We start from the raw sequence: 22,493 nt of genomic DNA, 5'->3' as shown, positions 1-22,493 counted from the left end.
TGAGGGGGAATACATTCCCTTAAAACTTCTTCATAGACCTGAAGGTACTCTCAAAGGCCAATCAGCTTACCCAAGAAAAGGTATGATATTTTAGTACCCTAAACCACTGAAAATAAAGCATGGTGTCACCCTAAACAGTTTGTAGAGGAAGGACCCATCCCTTTGGTGCTGGCAAATGGTAAATCTGCTGGGCAGAGCATTTGGTCTGTGCATTCAAGCCTTCTTGAAGATGATGTCTGAGATGGAACAAAAGAAATGCCCACAAGTTCCTCTCTCTCAAGTGATGTTGGCACTCCTTGTGCCTATCCCAGAAAATTTATTACTTCTCTGAAAACATCCTCCTGTGCTTTATACCTCCTTGTGGAATTGCCACCATTTACTGGTAGCCAGAAGCCATTAGGTGGAGAAGTTCCTTTCTCCTTCCCTTTGGTTTCTACAAGCAGAATCCAATGTACAACAAAGAGCTGTTGGATAGGAACTCCACTGAATGTTTGACTGTAAATGAAACCCTCAGTAGCTCATTGCTTGGAAGTAAGAGCAGAGGTTTAAAAGTAAATGCACTTTGTTCAGGGCACAGCATTGCTAAAATAATTTCTGACAGCCTGTGCCAAAGAACTGAAGTCAACAGACTTGGCTAATCCACCCTGATAAATGCAACAGTTACAAAAATAAATATCTTCAAAAAGCAGCTGGGAGCTGGCCAACATGAACAATCAGACAGCCACACTTGACACCCCTAAACCCTGAAATGGGAGACAGGGAAAATTACCTTTGCAGTGACATTCCTGTCAGGCACGGACAGTCCCTGCCCGCCACCAGCCACAGACACCTCGCTTGTGACTCTCCTATTTCTGTTCCACAGCACTTTCCGTGGGTACCAGCTGTACAGTCAGGGTTTATTTCCATGAGTTCCTGCATCCAAACAATCACCAGCTCTAAAATAGACCCAGAATTTCACTGCTCCCCAGGACCTTCTGCCTGCTTCACTGCTTCTTCGGTGTTGGCGTCACCTCATAACTTACAGAGATGGGCAAAACAATTTGGGGTGATTTTTGAAGCCACTGCAACAACACTGGAAATAACATGGTGCTCATATTTACTAATTCCTGCTATATTATTTCACACAGAATGGAGAATGAAAATATAACTTAACTATTTTCTGGCAGTTAATTCTACTTTTTTGGCAATCCAACTTACTTCAAAGCATATTTGTCTAAGTACAGTTGCCATGGGGAGAAGTGTATAAAGGAGAAGAGTGAAAGAGATAATGTATTTAAGAACTATCTTTCCCTTTGGCCTACATCCCATGGAGTCTCTCCACCTAATTTATGTGGCACTACAGATCTCCAAAAAGTCAATGGACCTCTTTGCAGCTTCCAGAAGAAGCCAGGAAAGAAAGATGCAAGTACTTGTAAGGAAATCCTTGAATTTCCAATAGCTTTCTATGCAGTGGCTTAATGTCTAGACTCTCTTGGAATGAAAGCTGAAGCTGTGGATGATTTTCCTTTTTTTCTCCCCAAGTACTGCCTGGCATGATGAGCCAGTCTCCCTCAAACTGTACTCAGTGCTTTCAGTAAACTTCTGTCTCACTTTCAAACTTCATGAAGTAGGGCTCTATAACAGAATATATATGGAAAGCCAGAAGGATATTTTAATTACAACAGATTTTAGACTTCTGCCTAATTCTATGTTAAACAAACTTTGAGAATACCACCATTCAGCAACTGGTTACCCTCTCACAAATTGGCCTTTGTTTAATGAATTATTTTCTATCCTTTCATATAGGATTAAGATGTAATTCTCCACAGGATGCTGCTAATCTCCAATTCATTGTTTTAGAACTTGCCCATGACAACCACTTCAGTTGAAGTGGTTGGTGTTGGTGTCAATCTCCCTGAGTCCTGCTGACACAAGGCTTTAGATCTGCTGCTGCACTGGTTCTGCAGCTCCACCTCTACACCTCAAAGAGGTTGAGAATGTACTACAGTTTTTCTCAGCTGTCACTTTTTTCATCAAGTGCTTTAATACTTCAGAGACAAGCACCCAACCCACTCCAGTTCAGGTTAGCCCTGAACAAAATGCACTCTGGTTGTCACCAACAGTTATCTGGCCACCAGCAGTCCCACCCTGATCCTTAATTCCTGCCCCTAAGTATGAAACCAGAATACATGGGCATGCTAGTAGCACAACACACCATTTCTCAATAACATTCATTTGTAGAAAAAGCCAAAAAAAACCCATATCCAAACTCCCATCTCCAAAACCTCAGCAATGTTACCCCAGCACATCCCTGCTGCACTCACAGAACTGGGTCCCACCAGAATTACTAAGCCCTGTAAAGCAGTTTAATAGACATTGGCAATCGTGGTGTCACTGTGTGTCCCCAGTAGGAGCTTGCTATGATTTAGCAACCAGACGTTCCAAACTATTATTTATTTTTCATGGTTTTCAAATTTGAAGTGTAGAACTAAGTCATGGTGGCAATGGGAGAACACGATTTGTCAGGCAGCCCTAAATCTGGGATGCATTAATAGTGGCTGGAGACAGACTATTTATGAATTCATACTGGAAGTTCACAGAGTTGTTGTCTGCTAATCTGTCAATTCAGGGACATGCCACTCTGAACTTGAAGGAGTGTGGCATCATCTGGAGAGTGATTCCTGTGACTAAGGCAGTGATGAAAATGAGAGGCCTAAATCTAGACAAAACCTGTGTCAGCTGTGCTGGAGGTGCCCATACTTTGGCAGTCCTGCTTTATTCTCTCTTTATGACTCCAGCAGCAAAACTTTGCCGAGGTTTCTCAGCCATCGCCTCCCTTTAGTCACAGATCCTTATCGGGGGTATTAAACCTGAAGCAGGATAATCAAGTTATGAAAGGCCAGTCCAAATTATCTCCTGCCCATAATGCACTCCTTGGGATGAGCCAGAGTGCCAGGACAGAGCCCTGGAATACATCAGGCATTATGGATCATTTCCTGCCTCTCAGGCACTGCATTCTGACATCACTCCTTCGAAGGAGGCAGGAGACAGGCACTAATATATGCATGTCTTAGCACAGTGTGTAATGCAGCGAAGGCCTGACCTTGTTCAAAGTTACTAAGTGCTATTAATATATATAATGGAAGTAAATATTAGCCTTGCTTTGCAGAGAGAACAACCCGAGACACAAGGCCCCCGAGTGGTTTGTCAGGACAGACAGAGGAGCCAGGTATCCTGACAATTCCTTTTACTCTGAGCACCTGACAAAGTTCACTCCCATCCATCCCAGGGCTCCTGCAGAGGGGGAAAAATCACCTCTAAAAATGTTCCTGCTTTATCAGCAAAATGAGGGTGATAACAAAAACAGCTCAGGCCAGACAAAAGCCAATTGAAGCACATGGGCTCGTGCAGATACATAGAAGCCTGGCCTTAAAATAGCCCAGCCAGCCTGGGATGAATCTTCCTCGAGCTCCGACAAGGAAGCAGCAGTCAGCAGTATGGCTGGAAATGAACCACAAAAATCATATAGGCAGGTCAGGCACCTGCTTCTGACTCGGAGAAAGGAAAATAGAACCCAGGGCTCTGAAAGGAGCAGCGAGAAAGGACAAGGGATGTCTTCAGGGCAGCCTACACCTCCCTCGAGGGCAGAGCAGGAGCTGTTCATCCCTCCTCTGGGAGCCAGCAAGAGGACATGAGAAAAGGGAGTGGAACTACATCTGGGAAGTTCAGAGCAGACATTAGGGAAAGAGTGGCTGATCCCTGGAACAGGCTCCCCACAGCACTAACCCTGTCCAAGGTCAAGGAGCATCTTGGATTTTGCTCTTACCTGAAGGAAGCCAACAAGAAAAATGGAGAAAGACTATTTTAAGAGCATGTAGTGTCAAGACAAGTGGAATGGCTTCAAACTGACAGAGGGCAGGGTTAGATTAGAGATTAGGAAGAAATTCTTTCCTGTGAGCATTGTGAGGCCCTGGCACAGCTTGCCCAGAGAAGCTGAAGCTGTGGCTGTCCCATCCCTGGAAGTGTCCAAGGCCAGGTTGGATGGGGTTGGAGCAGCCTGTGATAGTGGAAGGTGTTCCTGACTGTGGCAGAGGCTGGAACCAGATGGTCTTGGAGGCTCCTTCCAACCTAAACTATTTTATTATTCCCCTAGGCAGTCCCTGGAGGAGAAGAGAGTTGGACTGAATGATCATCATGAGTTCTTCCAACTCCACGTATTCCATGATTCCTCCATGAAACAGCTGCCTAAAGAATCTGCTGGATAGTGTGAGTCCTGTTGTGCTCCTGCCTTTGAGCTAGCCTCAAATCTCTGTAGGAGATATGGAGGTGCCACTGGTGCTCCACTGGAGTGACCTTCCCTAGAACCTTGAATAAAAATGTAAAACACCATAGGTGACTAGAGAAAAAATTGCCACATTGCCTGGAGAGAGAACAGACTGTTTCAGGGCTTGGAGCAGGAATGCTGCATGGCAGAAAGCAATAGGCAGCATCCATTAAGCAGGATCTCTTCAGGCACAGATCTGGGGGATAAGTTTTCAGTGTGACATTGAATTCTTCAGACACTGTAGTAGGCTTAGCTTCTTTAAAGGAAATTTGCTCGGTGGAATATAAGCCATTTCCAAGCATGGACAGAGTACATTAAAGCACTGACTCAGGCTTTGATTCAGAAAAGCACTTAAGCACCCTTCTTGTAAAGGGATACTGTTTGGTGCTCGGACCTTGGAAAGGAAGGTGGATTGTGGTCTCTTTGGCTCAGCGCCACATTTCAAGCATAAAATAAACCTCAAACTAATGCAATTAAGGAAGAATCTTTCACAGTGGACATATTTAATCCATTACTGCCCACTGCAGCAGTTCTTGCACCTAGAACCAGTCATGGCCAGGAGCACACGCTGATTAGACAGAAGAATGACCCATTTTGATAAAAGCATTGTCTGAAATATTTAAGGAAAAAAAACCCACCCTATTGCTTTGCTGTGTGAATTTAAAAGGAATGACTTGGCTCCTCAGCTGTGACAATTTTGCATAACACAAATAGTTTTTTTATGATGTGACACACAAAAAAATGGAGCTTCTGTGGACAAAGGAGCTTCATGCCAAGAGAATTGATGGGTAACAATCTCAGGGATCTGTAGAATTTTGTCTATGAGAGGTGGGGTGAAGGAGGCAGGAACAGAGGTAGAAAAATGTTGACTTCATAAAAAAATGTTAGATTTAGAAGAGGGAAAATAGGCAAACTAGGATGGAAAAGTACAAAACCACTCTTATTTCATAGCTAGCTGAACTTTTGGGAAAAGGATTAATAAGAATCTCACCAAAACTTACTTTCTAAAAATTGTGCCAAAACTTCCAAAGTAGAAGGAAAATCTTACAACTGCAGTCCTTTTTACCATGAAAGCATCAGTTCTATTGATGTCAAAGCTTCTAAATCACAGACTCATTTATCTTCAGAGCAAAATTCATTTGTAATTCCCCAGCATTTTATTTTGTGATGCACTCATAAGTGTTCAACAGTGCATTTTGCAATAATAATAAACTAAAAGCAACATGAGATGTGTGTTCTAACTTGGCTGTTAAATCTTTCCTTGAAAGTGTTATGAGCTTGCCAGAATACTCAGTAAGAGATGTCAGGGTTGCAAATTCACACAAAGAATGGACCAGGTTCTATTGTACACTACCGATTTCCTTTTAGATGTTTCTGTTGTGATTAATCTTCCAAACCCTTGTAGATGTTTTTTATTAAAAAACATCATTTTTTTAATCAAGTTAACTCATTGTTTTAACATCAAGTTAATATTCCTAGCGCAGGACACTTCTAGTTTTAGCACAAGTTCCAGTTTGAATGTGATCCTCATCAGTGGTGCCACAGCCACAACTTCCTTACAGCTCCATCCCTTCAAAACATAATTGACACAGCAACATTATACAATAAAATAAAATTAATAAGGTAGGAAAAAAATTCCTTTTAGATGAGAAAACTGATCTTCAGTGTCATAAACAGGGTTACATGAAGAGTTAAGAGCAGAATTAGTTATTCCTGTTCCAGTGTCTTAATGATGCAATCATCCTTCCCTGGCAGTTTAGCTCTCCTCGTAATTACCGTGTGCAGTGACGCATGTTCTGAGAGGACAGACAAGCACTGAGCTAAGATCAGGGTAAGTGGGCTCTCAAGGAACTGCATCAGCTCTCTCCAAGTCGGTGCAGCCAGGGAAGCTCTCAGAAGAATGTGACCAGAGCAGCTGTGGATGAAGTCAAAGTCTTTGCAGCCCAATTCAGCTCCCTTTTGTAATTCCCAAAGAACCAGAGAGGGTTCTCTCCAAAGTGTGAGGAGGGCAGTGCAGTGCTTCCCCTTAGAGCACTGGTGCAAAGTCAGCTGGTGCTTTTCCATGGAAAAGAACTCATATTTTACCATGTCCTGGGAAGTGTACGGACTGAGCTCACCCATCTGTCACCAGGTGCTCATCCCTCTCCGGCTTGTTTCACATTTCTACTTTTGGCCCTGGCTGCTGCACAGGAAGGGCAGTTTGGCTCTGAATTCCTGAGGATCCATCCCCTATTTTTAAGTTTACATGACAAGACAGAGCAGTGCAACTGAAGGTAATGTCCTGTTCCACGAGCAGGAGGATTCTCTTTCACCAGCACACACACATGGACACAATCTACCTGCTGGTGAGAAGTGCCAGCTTAACAGCTCCTCCAAAGTCATGAACCCAGATGAACCTTCCTGCCTGCACTGCCTTTCAGCCTCTTGAAATAGTGTGCAAAATTATTAGCATTTCTCTTTTAGATGCTGCTTTAGAGCAAGGCTTGGCTGGATAGTATCTTCCCTTTCATGCCAGTGTGCCAGTACCATGTGCTGCAGGTAAAGCACCAGCTCTCACCCTCACTGCCCTTGGTGATGCCTCCTTCAGCTTCTGGACACAGACCTCCTTGCAATTTAAATTTGCAGCTTCCTGCTCTGTTCTTCTTCTCCAAAGATAACACGTTTTTTCTTGCATGTACAAGCCTTTTATGCATTTGAAGGCTTGTCATATTCTTTCTTCCTTTTTTTCCCCCCTTAGAAAAAATGACCCTAATTTTTCAGGATTTCCTCAGAAATCACACATTCTGTGTGACCACCCTGCTGACTAAACCAGATTAACTGGGGAAATGGGATAGGAAACCATTCACATCTTTGCCACGTTATTAAGGATTTCTAATGTCTTTGCTGCCACTCAGGCTCTTGCTAAAGGTCTCTGCAGAACAGTTTCTTTCTAACTGAACTTTTAATAAACTCTTCATGCTTCTGACTTGGTCCCCTGATCATTAATGGTCATTTGTCTACTTCTGTAAGCCCAATGAACAAACATTAATAGAAACTACTTGATCTGCACAAAATGAGATTTTACTGCTATAAAAAATGGATACCATAATAAAGGCTGAACCGAGTTATATTAAGTGCTGTAGAAATACATGGAAAGGAGTGCTCTTTCTAAAAGATTTAAACGAAGTCAGAAAACACAGGAGATTTAAATATCATTATCACTCCAATTTAGCAGGTGAAGAACAATGGAACATTTAAAAGGCTTATAGTCAGTCAGGATAACAGGTAATTTCCTAATTGGACCCTAGCCTTAACAAGTTGCTTTGGTGATCTACTCAGTCTCAGATCAACACTTCAGCCACACATTATCCAATCCTCTGCAGTTTCAAGGGAAAAGGTTTGTTTGATTCTTCATAAAACCAGCTCCATTTTCAAAGTCCAGAGAGGCTGTGAAGGCCATAAACTCTGTGAAGACCACACTGAGGAAAGGAACACTCTGCTGAAGCAATGAAAGGTATGAAGATCATCTTGTGAAAGGCTGAACTAAGATCATGCCCTGTATGTCAAAGAAAACTCTCTCAATTTATCTGTCAATTTTTATATCCCATTTCTTCGGGCTTTCTGAAGCTCTGCAAACCCAGTCCAGAGTTTCATTATTTATTTGGGATGCTGTGTGTCACAGTGACACATTGAGAAACTGGCATCTGCAATTTTCACATGTCAGAAAGACTGTAACTTGAACTGACAAAATAAATTGCTGTTCACACACTCCCACTGACTTTGTTATGTCCCTGAAGCCCCAGGCCTATTTTTTCAATTAAGATCCCCCCTTCTTTCATCCCCCCTCTTCCTACTGCAAAAGCACAATGAGTGGCTGGCAGGAGGGAACGTGCCTTCCACAGCTGGCAGTAGTTGACTGGGAAGGGCAATGGCATTGCTGATAGAGAGAGAAAATATTTCTCCTTAGCTTTTCAGGAAACGGCATACATCCTTCCTCCATCAGTTAATGCCACCAAACCCTTCCGAGAAGACGAGAGCTGTATCAGGTTTGCTGGAGCTTTTTGGCTCACAAAATAAGTGGAGCAATTCTACCAAGACAGAGCAATTCCCAATTAAAACCAACTAAAATCTTCTTTGTCGGGAGATTGAATTGATTTCTAGATCACAGGGATGTCAGGGATGTGAGTGAGTTCAGTGAGAAACTACACTCATCTCCCTGGGAGAGGTGGAAATAAAAGCTCACGTATGGGGACATCTCATTGATTGTATGGTCCAGCATGAGAAAATAATCTTAAATATCTTAAAGACCTGAGAGCCCCCTAAGCCTGGCTTAGTGAAGGCTCAACGTGAACATGAATTCTCTGCCTGATTTCCCATTAGTGAGCCTGAACCATGACCTCACTTCCGACTCCTACCTTCCTGCCTCCTTGTCCTGTCACAGCAGGCATGGAAAACTTTCCCTTCTCTGCAGCAGCACAGGCCAAAGAAAGCAAGGAGAAACTAATTTCAAGCACCAGAACTAGCAAAGCTCACAAAGCAACTTAGGCCTGTGTAGGCTAAACCTCACCTGAGCCCCTGACTTTGACTCCACACTCTCTTCTCCCTTTGGCAAAATGCACCACACACTCCTGGATGCTACTGAAGGAAAACATATTTTGTTTAACACTCCAGGTTGACCCAAGTTGTTCCCTCATTTTGTAATCCTTTCCATTTATTTGAGCTGAATTTGGAGCAGCAAAACCACATGTGGCTTGCATGACATTTAATTGCAAGTACTTCACACACTCCTGAATTCCTTCCTTTTGTGTATGCACTACATATTTAGTCAAGGACACATTGGGGAAGGTCAGTAGGAGGGGAGAGAGAGGAGAGGAGATCTTCTGATGCACTGGCCATTCCAAAAAGAGCCTTGCTCACCACAGGAGCAGTCATCCATATGAACAATCCCATATTCCTACAGGCAGAGCTGTGAGGGTGAGCTCAGCTACCCAACAGCAGCCACTGGCCGGGCAGTCATCAGCTCAGGGATGTGTCCGGGTGTCCTGTGGCCTAGGAAGTTCTGAGAACATCCCTGGATTACAAATGGGGTCACTCAGAGGCCTCAAGGTTTGTGGTCATGACTGGCTCCCAAAAAATCCTCCTTCAGGGCTCTGGGACTGCAAACAGCAACACGGTTCTGCCTGTCCCAGACGAGCCATGAGCACTGAAAAGAGCAAGCAAAGAGGAAGAGAGCCCAAAGTCTCCACTCTAAAGCTGTGGAGTACAAAATACAGGAGAAATGGCTGGTATTGAACTAATGGCAATTATTCAGTGAAGTGTGCAAGAACAGTTACTGTGTTTCCTAATTGTAATTCTGAAATTATATGGGAAAAACCAAAGGAAAAATCAAAGAAAAGATTTCATGCTCCTGCAATGCTAAGCCCATGCCTCAGATCAGATTTCTAAGCTCAGGAGTAAATTATTTAGTCTCTGGTTCAGCTGTCACCCCACAATTTCCATGCTGTCAGCTCCTGCTTAGCTCTTAAGGACCAGCCAGGAGCTCTTCAGCTTGTTTCGATTTCACTCCAATATTTAAATGAATGGGAAGGAGGAAGTAAAATGGGAGCAATTGTCTTCCATGAAAAATTTCCAATTTCTATAGTTTTGGTCCAAAGTCGATGCAGGTTTTTCTTCCCTTAAGGCTTTCCTACCTAAGAGTTATGAACTCAGAGTAACTCTTGTCCACCTGAGATTCCTGAGCTGAACCTGCCCCTACCCAAAAGTGCTGCTTGCCCGTGTTCCTCCCAGCCCAGAACCAGGTGTTGTCTCAGCCAGTTGGGTGTGCACAGACAAATCTCTTCCAGCCTGGTTCTGCCCTGATTTCTACCACAAAAAATGAGATTAAACAGTCTTTTTAGTCAACTGAAGCTTGTACAGGAAGCAGGGAAGATGAGTTATGAACAACGTGTTCTGCTCACCAAAGTGCCCGAGCAGGAGCTCAGTAACAGCAGTTGAACAGCCTTGAGAGAGAGAGGAGAGTTCATGGGCAGAGACATCTCAAATGCCAACAGAAGCTTCATTTCACACAATGGAAATGAAACCTTCTTCTCAAGTGGCCATCAGCAGGGACTTGGAGACTTCTGGATTCTTGCTAAGGAAGCAAAGTTTTCTTTGCTTCCAAACTTGAAGTGAATGTACCAAGAACAGAAATTGCCAATTTAAGAGTGCGTGAGAGGCTATTCCTCTGTACCTACACAGCAGGCAGGACAAAACCAGCAATAGTATAAAACTCTAACCATCAGCCCTCCTCTCCTCATCACTCACTTTCAAAATACCTGTGGGTTTTACTGTGCAGGGAAGGCTTGTCTGTGTTCCCAAACCCCCACAGGGATGCTGGATCAGAGGGAGCTGCACACAGGAGAACCAGAGGAACAAGCACAGAGTGGAGCAAGCCCACAAAACCCCCTCCTGCAGGCAGGCCAAAGCTCTAGAAAATTCCCTGAGAGCTTCTGAGGTCAATGTGTCACTGTTCCCTTGCTCACCCCTCTCTGCTGCACATGAAAAAATTGTTCCCATATGAAAGCATGAACAGCAGATGCACAATAAAAACTTAAACAAAATTCCTCTGCAGGAGGACTGCCCAAGGAAGAATGGTCTGATTCATGCAACTTAATGATGACTAAAGCCACTGTTTGTGCTTTGAAAATGTGCTGAGGTATTGGCAGCCATCTCAGGCCTTTGTAGTGTGTCAGCAGGTTATGGATTTGAAGACCAACATAAATCTTTCAAACTTCCATTCCAGAGGAAGGCCTTAACATTTGACCTCTGCAACATTCACTAGAAATATTTGAAAGAAAATACCAATTTGTCAAAACCAAAGCTATTTTCCTGAGGTTCTGCAGAAGCAGAGAGATGTTCCTTCCTGCCCCCGCATTCACATTAAGCAACAGTAGCTGAGCAATTACAATACTCAGATTTGGGCAGGTTGAAGATCTGTCAGGTTTGCAGAAAACACCTGAATTCAAGCGTTCACCATGATATGTCAATGTCCTGAGAGCCACCACAGAGCTTATTGAGCTGGGGAGTGGGGGAAAAGAGCAAAGATCCTCTTTGGAAATAAAAGGACAGAAAAGAAAAAAGAAATCTGGTTTGTGATCTCATTCTGCAGCAGAACACGTCTGAACCTCTGCGACACCCAGCAAGACCATGTGTTGTTCAACAATCCCCTGGAGCAGAGGCACAACTTTCCTATTAAGACGGCAGTCCCTGGGAATTCAGCAAGGCTGAAACTGCCCCGAGGTGCTCCCAAGCACACAAGAAATCCCATCATTACTGATTAACTTCTACCAAACACATTCACATAATTTTCTCCAGGATGCAGCAAATTTTGTTTTCCTACTGCAATGTAAGTTACACACAGATGGTAGTTTAAACAGCATTTCTTCTCCACAGAAAACACTCATCCTGTCCCAAATTTTCCTTGACCACCTCCTCTGGAATACAAACACTATAATAAAGGTCTCTGTTCCAGGAGAGCTGGGCTTGCATCTGCTCATCTCCAGAGATCCTGCTAAATCTTATTACTGCTTCCCCCTCTGCTTCCAGAACAGAGCTGATTGAAGAACAAAAGGGAACTTCAAGGTGAATAAAAGCCCTGTGTTAAGCATGAGGTTATACACAGGGGTTGCAGTATCACAGCAGCCTTGGAAATGTCCATGAATCCCCAAAGCTTTGATTTCAGCATTAAGTAATGCTGGCCTGAACACTCATCCGGAAATGTGCACTGCACAGAATTTTTTATGCATAAACTTTTCTTTTTCAAAAGGTTCACTTCTCCCTTCAGGTCGGGAGACTAAAAAAAAAGCCAAGAACATCAGATTCACTATTGGGGTCAGTCCAGCAATACATCTCCTTCGGCTCCCTGCCTGACAGATGAGGTGAGCCAGCACCAGCTGCTCCAGTGGCAAATGTGAAACTCTGCAGTAGGCAGTTATGAAATAACCTTGGTGAGAGGAGGTTTCTTGCTAGCCTCATCCTAACCCCTATCATTTAAGAGTTGGCTTCCACCCAGAAGTCCTCAGTGACCAGAAGGAGCACATACACCTTTTGAAATTATCCTAAAAGAATTGGATGTTCTCTCATTAGCCTTACGCATTTCTAGTGCAGTCAATCATCCTAGAAATCGAAATGCCAACTACTTATTTACACGTCGGGGCAGAACATTCACAATATTTAATAAACATCAAATGTTTATATTCCATCAGGCCTCCCAGTCCAAGTCTGGCCATGCTTTCCACAGAGTGGGAGACAGTGTCTGCTCAGGCAGGAATAAACTGTCCTGCCTGAGCAGCCCAGCAGCATCACCCCTGTCGAGCAAGGAGGCACAGGAACATTCTGAGCAGAAGTTGCTCTTCACAGAGCAAAAAACTGCTCAAGAAGAGCATTTCCCACGCCATCTAGACCAACATTTTTGCACTCTTTCTGGCCACCTCACCACAGTTTTTAGGAGCAGTTTCCCAGCCTGGGGACAGCTGGAGAGTGCAAGAGCCTTCCCACCCTGTGCAGTAACCTTGAGGCAGACAGGCAGGGAAAACTGGGATAAAACTATGGACAATTTGGCAAAGCAAACATGGTTTAACACACCAGGAATATTTTTCATAAAGGGTTCTGAAAAAAGCTGGTCACAAATGGAATCGGACTTGTCAAATATATCCAGAAACTCCTATGCACACACGTGTGTGCATGTGTGTATCTGAATTTCTACGTATTTATGTGCCCTGGCTTTCTCAACCAGGTGAAAACTGTCCAAGCAAAACTTCATGGTGTTTTTCTCTGCTGTCATGCGCATGTTAATGTTGATGAAAAATTTTTGCTGCTTTCCTCCTTCTTAGAAAAAAGTTAGAACTGGGTATTTCTCTTGCCTGGTAAAACACAGTCAATTACCTTCCATTTATCTGCAAAATTTCTAACAAACACTTCTAGTGGGTTTTGGGAAAGCTTTTTTTATTTTCTCTGCCTTTCACTCCTCCAAAGCAGAGGTAAAAATAAAATTATTTTCACTGTCTTTCCAAAACAGGTAAGATTTTCCCTTGCTGGCTGGGTGCTCCTCCACTCCATTTAGCACTTTTTTCCACTGCTGGGAAGATCCATCTTCCAGCAGAGCTACTTTTCCTGGTTTACATGGAAAGTATATACAGACAAAGGCAACAAGCATTGATAAGAAGAGTTAGGACCAGAAAGGATCTATCAGAAATTCAGCATTTATATTACAGCAACATAGAGGGGACTGAGGAAAAAAACAGAAAATTCCTGGGAAAGGAATTAATAATAAAAAGAGACAAGGCAATAAAAGAGTGAAGCCCATTCTCATTGAAAGTAGTCAGTATTTCCAGAGTGAGAAAGTTGGTATTATTTTTTGGGGGCAGAACAGGCTTCCTAAGGATTCACTCAGATCTCCTAAATGCCTTATTATTTCATCCTGACTCAGAGGAGCAAAACTCTTTGAATATCCTGCTCTGAGTCTTCTTGCCCTGAACATGAAAGGCTGAGCCCTGGATCACAGAAAAACCTGGAAAGTACAGAGAAGGTCCAGCTACAGCAAGCTCAGTTCACCTTCCCCTCTGTAAGAAAACAAATAAATAGCCCTTAAGGCTTCGTTGAGATCCAAACCTTTGTTAGAGGGTTTAACTTTACTCTCTAGAGTGGGTCAATCCTTCCAGAGAAGCCAGTTTTAGCCAAAATTGTGCATGCATGGAAACCAAGGGAAATGTGGCTGGAGGAGGGGGGAGCAGTAGGATGGAGAAGAAAGAAATTAGTTTTCTTCTGGATTTAAACATGCAAACTGAAACAAAAGAGGCTGCGAGGTGCCACCATCATCCTTCTCACAGCTCTGAAGCTGCATCAGCTCCCAAGGCAGGGGAGAAACAGCTCTGAACAGCTCCCATTTGCAGATGCAGAACCAGGAGAAACACCTCATGGTCATAACACAGCCAACATCCCACTCGCTGCCATCAAAACTGCAGGCCTGGGAGCTGAGAGCAGAACTCTTCCTTGCATCTCTCCAAGACCTAGAAGGAATTTCAACCTGGCTGTATGATTTATTTTTTTTTTCCCCAAGTCTCCCACCTCCCTCCCGTGTCCCTGAACAACAAGAGCTGTTTTCCCTTTAATCTGCAATGCCACCTTGTGGCTGTAAACAACGAGAACACGGAGAGGACGCCAGTGTTTGAGACAAAATTCTGGGTCACTTTGACCACAGATTCCAGTACCACTTCTGCAAAGAGAAGCACCTGATGCAGGGGGCAGAATTCATCTCGGAATGGCTGTGTTTTATTGAAGCTGGTGTTTGCTCTGTGAGGGTTTCAGTGACAAATTCACAGCAGCACGTGGAAAAGCAGCTTTTAACAGAAATCCTGGGATGGCTGATTCCATTGCATGGAATCATGAGGTCCCAGAATGGACTGGATAGGAAAGGACCTTAAAGGTCATTTATTTCCATCTTTTTCCATCCCCTGACATGGGCAGGGACACCTTCCACTGTCCCAGGCTGCTCCCAGCCCTGTCCAACCTGGCCTTGGGCACTGCCAGGGATCCAGGGGCAGCCACAGCTGCTCTGGACACTCTGTGCCAGGCCTGCCCACCCTCCCAGGGAAGGATTTCTCCCAATATCCCATCTAACCCCTGGCAATGGGAAGCCATTCCCCCTTGTCCTGGCACTCCAGGCCCTTGTCAATCTTCCCTCTCCATCTTTCCTGTAGCTCCTTCAGCCACTGTAAAACCACAGATGAGACCTCTGCTCTCCTCTCCAGGTGAACAACCCCAGCTGTGCCAGCCTTCCCTCCCAGCAGAGCTGCTCCATCCCTCTGCTCCCCCTGGCCCTGCTCTGGGTCTCTGCAGCAGCTCCAGCTCCTCCCTGTGCTGGGCAGGGCTGGGGCAGCTCTGCAGGTGGGGTCTGACCTGAGCACAGGGCACAGGGGCAGCATCCCCCTGCCCTGCTGCCCAAGGATGCTCCACCTGTGAGAGCAACAATGACAGACACAGCTTTTAGCTGGGTGCTACAGAAAGCTCCAGCTCCATTTCTTTCCTCCCTTCCTGGATGATGGGATCCCATCCCATCAGCCAGGCTGGACCTTTCTGAAAGGTCCTCTCTGAAATCATCCCTCTCTTTTCCATCCTCTCTGAAACCAGCCTAATTTTTAAAGAATTTATGCCTTCGTTACTGGTTCCTTTAATCCCAATGAGGGAAATACCCCCAGTCCTTGTTGTGTTCTGCTGGGAGAGGCCCTGGGTCCCTCTGGACTGAAAGGCCTGGCTTAATCCCAGTTGGACACTGCTAACCTGTTGCAGGGTCCAGTATCTAAAAATCTAAGTACAATTCAGCGCTTTTCTTTTGAAGGCCTCAGAGGCATATTTTGAAATAATTCAGTATGTCTCTTAGCTGCCTCTTAAGCAGACAAGTATTCTTCCCCTCTCACGGCTGGCAGGCCAAGGCACACAAATACTAAACCCTTCTGGGTAGGGAGTAGCTGCCCTGCTATGCACAAAAATTATTGTATTTTTAAGCTTTAAAATATGATTCTCTCAGGAAAATTAGGAGCAGCTGTCCCTCCCTGGGACAAGCTGGCTTCTCACAAATATTTGGCATTTGGAATACTCTTGTCCTTTGACCACTGGGCCTGGTTTTCAATTAGGCCTGATTTTAAGACTGAATAACCAAGCTATTGCTCGGGGTTGCTGGGGCACAAGAGGCAGCACAAGGCTAAATTCAGCAAGAGTGCAAATCAGGGCATTTATACCAATTGGAGCTCACACCTCAGTGTCACTCCAGATCCCTAATCCAACAGTGGATTTGTTCCCGACTCCTTGCACCCTGTGGAGCAGTTGGCACCTGGGGAGAAGCTGGTACAGATTATTTCCATTCACATTTCAATATCTACTCGAGCAAAGTGCCTTCACCCCCTGGCAGCAGGGCAAGCACAGAACACCCACAGAGGGGGTTCCTCTCTCCTGGGGAGCACCAGCACACTGTGTACAGCATGGAGGATGAAGAAATCTCCACTCATGGTTCTGCTGGGAACTCCATGGACTTCTTTTAAGTGACAGCACTAAATACTGGCCTAGATTTATCCCTTTTTATTTTATACACTTCCTGAAGCCTTTAAGTGGAAGGTCCATGAGGCAAAGCCTGGGGTAAGCCTCCTAGATCCCCACTCTAATCAATAAAGAGACAATAGCCCTCCTGAAAGTAATTAAGATCTTAGGCAGACTAAGACAATGTTTCTGTAACTTATGATGTTACTGAGAGGCTGCCAAAGCCCTCACTAAAATCTCAACACACAAATCTGCTGCTGCTCCTCTATCCACAGAACCAAGTGCTGCCCCGCACAAGGAACTTGGATGGCTTTGATGAGATTTTTGGCATTTTAAAAAGGTTGCTGGAGTAGTTGTTCATGTACTTTTTCAGAAACTGATGTTAAGTTGGTGGCTTTCTAGTTCCCCAACTCCTCCTCTTTCTTCTTTTTTAGGAACACTCACTGTGCTGGTCTTTTCACAGGCTTCTGATTCTCTCCTTTGCAAGTTAACCTCACTTGCAGAACTGGAATTTTTTTTTTTTTTTTTTTTAAGTATTCTAAAATTAAATTCACAATTCCAACCCATTTGAAAACACCTATATCATCCAGGCTGGCCCTAACCCATTTTCCCACACCTAGGTTGGGACCTTACTGCTTTATTACTAGTCCTAATTACAGAAATCATCTAATTAGTATTGAACCTCAAATGAAGAGAAGACATTAAACAATTATCTGCAATGCTGATGTGTTGTTATCTCCTTTTCCTGACTGTAGAGCACAGCTACCTCCTGTAACAGTGATACAGAGCTGGATCTCCTTACTGCCAATGGCTCCTAAATGCTGTATCTTTATTTAGTTCTTTGGCCTTTCTGATTCTGTCTATGCCCCTGCTCCACTTCTGTTCTCGTTCTGAGAGCCTGACCTAGTTTCTCCTTATTGCATATTTCTTTCTTTCATTTGAGGTCAGTGATGAGCTCATGATTAAACCTCTCTGGTCACCTGCAATAGTTTCTGAATGGGATAACTTCAACTTGGGGCCTTCAGGCTCCCTAAGGCTCTGCCAGTTTTCCTTATCTAACTTTTCCCTTAGCTCACCCTCTCAGGAGATATTTTTTTCTTACAATTCTTACAGTGTGTTCCAATTACCCTTCACTGCTGAAAGCTATTTTAAGTTTTGCTGTGGTTTTTCACCATATAAATACACCTGTTTTGTCTTTACTGTCCCTATAAATGGCATACAATCAATAAACCTTTACTGATGTGTAATACATGCTTAACAAAATGCAGCAAGGAGGAGTGAAAGAACAGTGGTAAGGAGCAGTAAGAGGTGATACTGTGAGCACCTGAGCACTTCAGCTCACCAATAAATGACATTGTTAAAGTGCAGCATTTGCCAGAGCCATTTGTTAGGCACACTCAGAGAACAGCTTCAAACTGGCAGCTTGCAGTGCTCTGGCCAGAGGAGAAACCTCCCCAGAGAAGGAATCAGTCACACCCCTAAACTCAGGCACTGCCATTCTGAACTGATATTGGAAGCAAACAGTGCAAGAGCAGAGAAGGGGGAAACCCAAGTGAAGTAATTGATGTAATTAATCAATTTACCAGTATTATTCTTGCTGAGCATCTGAACAACTGGAGGCAAAGTGAATTTTAACAATGCACACAGTGCATATTTAAAGCACAGGATGATCTGGCTAGGAAGGGACCTTAAAGCTCCTCTCATCCCCCCCATCCCATGGCAGGAACACCTCCCACTGTCCCAGGTCACTCCCAGCCCTGTCCAGCCTGGCCTTGGGCACTGCCAGGGATCCAGGGGCAGCCACAGCTGCTCTGGGCACCTGTGCTAGGGCCTGCCCAACCTCACAGGGAAGAATTTCACCCCAATATCCAACCTCAATTTCCCCTCTTTCAGTTTGAACCCATCACTCCTTGTCCTCTTACTGCAATTCCTGATGTGGAGCCACTCTTTGGTTTCCCTGTAGCCCCATTCAGATACTAAAAGGAAATTTGCCCACAGTTAGGGTACACTGGCTACACAGAAAAGGAAAAGGCCAAGAATAGAAACAAAAGGAATCTGTATATTCACACACCAAGTATTAAAAAGAGCACATGGCCTTTCTCAAACTATTCCACATCAACCCAGAACTGAAACACGAGGAGTCACACTACTCTTTGAAGGCTTATTCCACTTACCCTCCTCAGATGCAAATAATCTCACTGGCTGTAGTGGAACCAGCAATCCCCTGTGTTACCTGGAGCTGCCATAAAGCTGTAAAGAAAGAAAAGGAAGGCTGGGTAAATTCCAGCTTCTTTTAACAAGACTCCTGTGGTCCCAAGGTGGCCCCTCTGCCCATTGATTTGCCACCCCTGCATTCACCTCACTGGTGCTGCAGCAGTTTTCCTCTCCAAGAGAGCAACATCTCACCTCTAATTAAAAATTAGTAAGGTATTCAGCTCAGCTCACCCATTTATTGTGATTTTATGTCCTAGACGTGAATAAAGCTCCTGCTTCCCAGGTCTCTGACTGAGATGGCAGCAACCCTTTCTTCCTCCACCACCTATTCCTCACTCAGACCCTTATGGCTTTAACAAGTGGGTTGATTGCCATATAATTTAAAAACCACCTTCAGCTGCTGTTTTCATTATTTCCCCACCTTCAGCTGCTGTTTCCACTATTTCCCTGCTTTCTGAAAGAGCACCCTCACATTTTATTCCTTATCTTCACCTCCCACCAGGTTGCTCAAGCCCTTTTTCCTTAGGGACAGGGGTAGCCAGTGCTCAGCCCCAGGATTGGTGGAACCCTGAATGGAAATCCACCTTCACAATTCAGGTGACCTGTGCACCACCAAACGGAAAGATTTACCAACCTCCTACAACCTCCTTCAATAGCTTCATCTTTCAGAGGGATCACAGAAGCAGCAAAAACAACTGCTTTTTCTCACTTATTCTGTGATTAGGCATAGATGCCAAATCCTAGACAAACATATGAGTTATTTGGATAAAGAAAAATCGAGAGCCACTCAAATTGGCTGAATTACAGCTGTTGTCAATGAAGCATCGAAAAAGTGCATCTGGGGCTATATACAAAAGTCTCTGCACTTTACAGTCACTGAACGTCCTTTAGCCTCCCCAAAGAGGTCAAGATGAGATCGACAAATAAACGCCAGTCCAGCAAATGAGCGTATTTACTTTTTCCCAATGTGTTTTTTTTTAAGTGCTGGATCAGCCTTGTAAACTCTCTCATGCCGAGTGCACTTATTTATGCAAAGTTTGATTGGTCTCAGCCTCCCAGAGACACCTGAAGGGGATGCTGAGATAAGCCAGCCCTGGCTTTCTGCTGCATCCCTTATAGCAAAACACGGAGCAAAATGAAGCATTAATTCTGAAACCTTCAGGAGAATGAAGCAGGATAGATTCACTTGTCAGTAATGTCCATACTGATTAATATAAATGCACATGGCAGCCAATATCAGAGTGTGCTGTGTGGATTTATTTACATAATTATTTGAGAATTCACCCTCCCCTCCTTGACTTTGATGCTTGGTACATATTTATTTACACAACACTGCACTGCCAAACAAGCCAAATGTTTCCCAGAAAGACATCAGAAGAATTGCAATTGTTTGAGCAGTGGTTATTTCAGGATGATAAAAAACAAACTCAACTCAAATCCATTTAGCAACTGAAGTGCTTTCCCCAGATGACAAACAATGCTGCTGCTGTCCTTGCATGGTCACTGACCTTGAGTGGCACTGAAGGCACCAAGGCAGCCAAGGAAGGAGTTGTCATAGGTGCAGCTCAGGCAGAAAACAACTGTGGTGTTCAGCAAGGTGGGGACAAAGCCTCAGTGCCCACAGGTGGTATGGATGGGGGAGAAATTTTGAAATGTTCCATCATATTTACAGGAATAGAGAAATGAGAGCTGAGCGGTTTGTATGAACCTGTGTCTTTACCACAGGTGATCTGTAGATCTCCTGGACTCTGCCAGGAGATTGAGAGACTAATTTCCATCAGTTTCCAGATAGACAGTGGCAGAAATAGAGAATTAAAAAAATTAAAATAGCTCATCAGCTACCAGTGGGCTCCCATTACACCAACAGAGTTCACTGCTTATCTTGGTTCTTGACACCTTATCAAATCAGAGCACAGGTATCACCTGCTGCTAAGGGGACATGCTGTATGCACCCTCATCACCAACAGAGTGAGAGAAACCCACCCTGATAGTCACAGCCCCTCTTTCACTGCACACATCCAGCCTAACGCCAACTTTGCCCAACAAAAATCCAGCTAGTGCAGCTCGCAGGGCTTAGTCCTGAGCAGTGTGAACACAAACCTGGACATGACACTGGGAAGTGCACCCAGTCAGCATTCACTTGATATTCCATTATTTTTATAATACGTCTCATTCATTTCCTGAAATTAGGGAAAAAAAAAAACCAAAAAATCAACATCAAATCAACATCAAATCTCAGAAGTCAAATCAAACATAGGGAAAAAAGTTAACTAAGCTTTACAGAACTTCCCAAGGTATCAGTTGGAGTTTTTGGCAGGGGAGACTCTGTTTTACATTCATCTGGACACAATATGTTTTTTTCCAGATCCTAACAGATCACTAGAGTTACTCAGCACACAAACAATGCCTGTTGTTTTGGAGCTGATTTCTCAACTATTATGTGTATTCCTGTTTACAAACAGTGGCTGAAGCATGCAGAAAATCTGCAGGCAACTTCACTGCACCCACTTAACTCTTCTGTCTGCATGTGGGCAAGCCTCAAGTAATTTTCCAGGGTCACACTGAGCAGCAGAATCTGAGGATGGGTCAGTCTGGAAGGGATCATAATTGGGTCATCTGGTCCAACCTCCCCACTCAGGCAGGGTCATCCCAGAGCACAGGGCACACGATTGCACCCAGACTGTTCTGGAATATCTCCAGTGAGGGAGACTCCACACCCTGTCTGGGCAGCCTGTTCAGGGCTCAGGCACTGCACGGGGAAGAAGTTCTGCCTCTTGTTCAGGTGGAACTTCCTGGGCATCAGTTCCTGCCCATTCCTCTTGTCCTACTGAGCAGAGCCTGGTCCAGCCTCTGATTCCCTCAATGAACCAGACACTGGGCCCACAAACCTTAAATGGTGGAAGGAGCTATGAGGAGTAGAAGAGTTAACATTGCAAAGCTTTTAATAATTATAACAATTATTCTAATTAAAAGGAAGGGTGGCACATGCTTTAAACATGTCTGACAATTTATATTGTGGAGCATATGGGGGCTCCTGGGGGAAAAGGCAACCAAGATTTCAAAGCATCCAACCTATAGCTGGAGACATCAGGGAACAGGGAACAAAGCTGTGTCCATTTGTTGGAAGTTTTGGGTTGTTCAGGATTGAGGGCCCAGAGTTTCATCCTCGGCTCAAATGAGAACAGAAGTGCTCAAAAGCCGAGTGTGAAAAATCAGCCAGAATCATGAAGTTTTGCCTGGCTCAGGAGAGGGATCAGATTCATGTAAAATTATAGTTCAAATTGGTTTCCACCCAAGATCATAAATCCACCTAGGTTTGCCAATAGGATTCTGACTGTCAGCAAATCCTTTCTTTTGGCAATGCTGGATAATTTCAAGAGCTTCAGAGAAAAACTCTGAGGGTTTGCCTGAGCCATTGGTCTTTGGGGGAGAAAAGGGGAGAGGGCCAAGGACACCCCTGAGGACAAACACCCCAACAGGCTCCCCACACTGGGAGTACAGTGGCAGGGACTTTGTCTCTGGGGTATCTTTGCTCCTGGGCAACTGCCAGGCATGACATCTGGGGACCAAAGCCCTCTGACATTTTTCCTGAGCTTCTCCTATCTCTGCTTCACCACTGGCATCTCCCCTTGGGAGGCTGTACAGGTAAATCAACACCTGACTCCCAGGGGAATTAGAAAGACACATTTTTCACCACTCTGAGGTCCTGTGGATATAAATGATAGGATTATTTAGGTTGGAAAATACCTCCAAGATCATCAAGTCCAATGGTGAATCAAGTACTGTTGTAATAATCACTAAATTGCATCCCTCCACGCAGCTTTTGGACCCTTCCTGGGACAGCAACTTCTCTGTTGCCCTAAGCAGCCTGTTCCAGTGCCATTCAGGGAAGTGACAGAATAAAATCCCATCCCTTAAATCCCACCAA

The 22,493-nt window shown here is 44.4% G+C and overlaps 1 long non-coding RNA gene across 2 annotated transcripts in view; it reads right to left on the bottom strand.

The window, feature by feature from the left end:
* LOC146765856 (uncharacterized) overlaps positions 1-20,312 on the bottom strand; it is a 69,522-nt gene extending 49,210 nt beyond the window's left edge. For both annotated transcript variants that reach the window (XR_014958771.1, XR_014958772.1), the window contains exons 1-2: positions 18,797-20,312; positions 18,526-18,601 (exon numbers count right to left, since the gene is read on the bottom strand). This is a non-coding gene — a long non-coding RNA (uncharacterized LOC146765856). The remainder of the gene's footprint in view (positions 1-18,525; positions 18,602-18,796) is intronic.
* Positions 20,313-22,493: the final 2,181 nt, after the last annotated feature.

The sequence above is a fragment of the Lonchura striata genome, chromosome 17, assembly GCF_050655825.1.
Source record: "Lonchura striata isolate lonStrDom1 chromosome 17, ASM5065582v1, whole genome shotgun sequence".
Lineage (NCBI taxonomy): Eukaryota > Metazoa > Chordata > Aves > Passeriformes > Estrildidae > Lonchura > Lonchura striata.
This window is presented reverse-complemented; position numbering and strand designations above follow the sequence as displayed.